Source organism: Hemiscyllium ocellatum, unplaced genomic scaffold (assembly GCF_020745735.1).
Source record: "Hemiscyllium ocellatum isolate sHemOce1 unplaced genomic scaffold, sHemOce1.pat.X.cur. scaffold_280_pat_ctg1, whole genome shotgun sequence".
Taxonomy (NCBI): Eukaryota; Metazoa; Chordata; class Chondrichthyes; order Orectolobiformes; family Hemiscylliidae; genus Hemiscyllium; species Hemiscyllium ocellatum.
The window spans coordinates 822,596-826,824 of record NW_026868210.1 but is presented as its reverse complement, the minus strand read 5'-3'; positions in this window follow the sequence as shown (position 1 = coordinate 826,824).

Below are 4,229 nucleotides of genomic sequence, written 5' to 3'. Positions count from 1 at the left end.
ATTCACATTGTGTGTGAGTATTGTATTCCAGCTCATTCCCATTTGCTGCATAAATGTCCTCTTTTGAATCACCCCACACTCTCAGTAGATCTCCCCCAAGTCTTCAATATGTGTCCTGTAATCCTTTTCTGATGAACTCATGAGTGTAAGGTGGATTATTCGAAATCTGTAAACCCCTCTGTCACAGGGCACCCGCAATTTCCTCTGCTACAAGGAGAACAATCTGTTTCCCCAAACCCCTGATTCCCCAATGTCTGTTTGCTCCCTATAAGGCACACATCAGGATTGTGTTGGAACATTCTCCACTTGCCTGCATCAGTGCAGACACCAACAATATTAAAGTGAACATCCTCCAGGACAAAGCACTGTGCCTGAGTGGTGTCCCATCCACCACCTTCAGCGTTCCCTCTCCCCATCCCCAGGGTACAGTGGCATCACTGTGTAAAAGGGAAAGGCAGCATTGTCTGACCAGACCATAGGGCTGCTGTCTCATTAGGGAGAAATGTCTGGTGGTGGGTTTAACCTGAAGGTTACCACAGCCCAGGCAAGGGGAGAGGTTGAGAACAAGAGTCCATCTATTGTAGATGGATATTCTTGATATTTATTAACAGCACCCATGTCTCTGCAACTAAAATCCCCCATTCCTTGAACCATCCTGGTAAATCTCCTGTGCCCCCTCTCAGGGACTCTGCCATCCTTCCCAATGTGTGGGGGATCTCTGGTTTGCACAGACCCAGCTGCTCTGTGTTCCTGTGGGCGATGTCATCATCGAGCAACAGTTGCATTGAACCTCACTGTCTGTAAGGGTGGGAGACACAGAAATCCCGGTAGCATTTGAGATGTATTTAGTGTGCACTTGCAATGCCATGATAGATGAGACTTTTCCACAATTATTGGAAAATAGATGAGGACAGTTAGGTGGTAGTTTTCTTTGTCACAGACCCGATGTACTACCAGAGCCTTTTTCTGTTCTGTAGACCGCTAAGATGTTTATTATAGGAATATGACAGGCTCCATTGGACTTCAGGTCAGAAAGGGTGATACTAGAGTAGATGACAGATGATTGGCCGATGTTTTGGGAGGAAAAGGAGATTGAGAGGTTTAAGGAAGAATTCAGAAGCTCAGCACAGAATCGGAAAGGGCCGTCATCAAGTGAGAAATAAACATTGGGAATCCTGAAGGCTGGAAATAAAAAAGGCACATATAGCAGAGCTTTGAGAGACTGGAGGGGATTAGAGATAGGGAGAGTAATGAAGCTGGAGGAGATGAAAGTTGGAGAGGATTCTGAGGATTGAGGATGTTACAGAGATAGAGATATTTCTGATAGACTTTTTTGAGTTTTGAGGCTGGAGAGGAATTATCGAGATAAGGAAGAGTTGTAAGACTGGATGAGGTGGCATTGACGGAGAGTTCCGAGCATAGAGGAATTTACAGAGATAACGAGCGATAGAGTCAGAACGTTATACAGCACTGACACACACCCTGTGTTCCAACCAGTCCGTGTCAACCATAAATTCGAACTGAACTAATCGCATCTACCTCCACTTAGTCCAAATCCATCCAAGCATTCCCTATCGATATACAGGTCCAAATGCTTTTTCCTCTTAGAATCCCATTCCCCTACCGTTTTACTCTACATTTACCCCTTACTAATTCACTAAACCCAATCATCCCTGAACACTATGGGCAATTGAGGACTGCCAGTTCACCTACCCTGTACATCTGTGGCTTGTGGGAAGAAACGGGAGCACCTGGAGGAACTCACGCTGACATGGGGAAGCATATCCAAACTCCGCATGGACAGCCACCCAATGCAGGAATTGAACCTGTGTCCCTGGCAGCAGTGCTAACCATTGAGCCACTGTGCCACCCTTAAATTGTAATTGTATTCACAGCTACCACGTCCTCTGCTAGTTTATTCCACATGTGAATCACTCTCTGTACAAAAACAAAAAGTAAAATCCGGAACGTCTTTTTAGGGTCTTCCTTTTCTCACCCACTCTTGAATCGCGCCCCCTCCTGGAAAGGGCACCTGCTGTTCACATTACCTATACTCTTCAGGATTTTATAAACCTCCAATAAGGTCACCCCTCAGCCTCCTACACCCCAGTGAAAGAGGTCCCAGCCTACCTAGCCTCTCCTTATAACCGAAAGCATCCATTCCCATCAACATCCTGGTAAATCTCTTCTGAACCCGCTCCGACTTAATAACATCTGTCCTATAACAGCACAACCTGAACTGAGCACAGTATTCCAGAAGAGGCCTCACCAACATCCTGTACAACCTCAATGTAATGTCCCAACTCCTATACTCAAAGGTGTGAGCAATGAAGGCAAGTGTGCTATACATCTTCTGAACAACCCTGTCTACATGTGACATAAACTGCAAAGATCTGAACCCCGAGGTCTCTTTGTTCTATATCACTATGCAAGGCCCGACTTTTAATCAGTGTTAAGTCCTGCCCTTTTATCAAGATGAAATATTTGGCATTTATTCCAATCCAGAACATCCTTCTAGTATAAAGGCAATAGAAGTATACTTAAGAGGAAAATCAGTAAGGCAAAAAGGGGACAGGACACAGTATTGGCCAATAGGGTGAGGACAATCCAAAGGGTTTTTATAAATACATTAAGAGCAAATGGGTTACTAGAGACAGAATAGGGCTCCTCAAGGATCAGCAAGGCAGCCTGTGTGTGGATCTGCAGGCGATGGGGTGGGGAGGGGATACTAAACAAGTATTTTGCATCAGCATTTACTGTGGAGAAGGATATGGAAGATATAGAATGTTGGAAATCGATGGTGACACCTTGAAAAATGTCCATATTACAGCGAAGGTGGTACTGGATGTCTTGGAACGCAGAAAGGTGGATAAATGCCCAGGATTTCATCAGGTGTGTCCTAAAATTCTGTAGGAAGCTAGGGAAGTGATTGCTGGGCCCCTTGCTGAGATTTTTGTATCAGCGATAGTCACAGCTGAGGTGCCAGAAGACTGGGGGTTGGTTAATATGATGATACTGTTTAATGAAGGCGGTTTGGACAAGCCCGGGAACTACAGACCTGTGAGCCTGATGTTGGTGCCAGACAAGTTGTTGGAGGGAACCCTGAGGGACTGGATTTGCATGTATTTGGAAAAGCAAGGACTGATTAGGGATAGTCAGCATGGCTTTGTGTGCGGGAAATCATGTCACTTACTTGACTGAGCTGTTTTATGAAGAAGTAAGAAAGTGGATTTTTGAGGGCAGAGCGGTAGATGGGATCTATATGGACTTCAGTAAGGCGTTCGACAAGGTTCGCCATGGAAGACTAGTTAGCAAGATGAGATCTCACCATACCAGGAGAACTAGCCATTTGGAATATAGAACTGCCTCAAAGGTAGAAGACAGAGGGTGGTGGTAGAAGGTTGTTTTTCGGACTGGAGGACTGTGACCACTGGAGTGCCACAAGGGTCGGTGCTGGGTCCACTACTTCTCATCATTTACATAAATGATTTGGATGTGAACATAGGAGGGATTGTTAGTAAGTTTCCAGGTGACACCAAAATTGGAGGTGTAGTGGGCAGTGAAGAAGGGTACCTCAGGTTTCAATGGGATCTTGATCAGATGGGGAAATGGGCTGAGGAGTGGCAGATGGAGTTTAATTTAGATAAATGTGAGGTGCTGCTTTTTGGAAAAGCAAAGCCTAGCAGGACTGATAGACTTAATGGTCAGGTCCGAGGGAGTGTTACTGAGCAAAGTTTCCTTACAGTGCAGGTTCCTAATTCCTTGAAAGTAGAGTCGCAGGTGGATAGGATAGTGAAGGTGATTGGTATGATTTACATTATTGGTCCGAGCAGTGAGTACAGGAGTTGAGCGGTCATGTTGTGGCTGTACAGGACATTGGTTTGGCCACTCTTACAATATTGAGTGCAATTCTGTTTTCCACCTATCAGAAGGATGTTGTGGAACTTGAAAGGTTCAGAAAAGATTGGTGGCAGAATATTCTTTAAAGGGTAGAATAACCAGTGGGAGGTCATTGGACATTGGTACCAATGACACAGGAAGAGAAAAAGATAGGTCCTGATGAGAGAATATAGCAAATTAGCCTGGAATATAAAAAAGTAGATACTCGGTCGTAATATCTGAATTACTCCCAATGCTACATGCTAGTGAGAGTAGGAATAGCAGGATGGAGGAGATGAATGATTGGCTAAAGATCTGGTGTAGGGCAGAAGGATTCACATCTTTTGGTC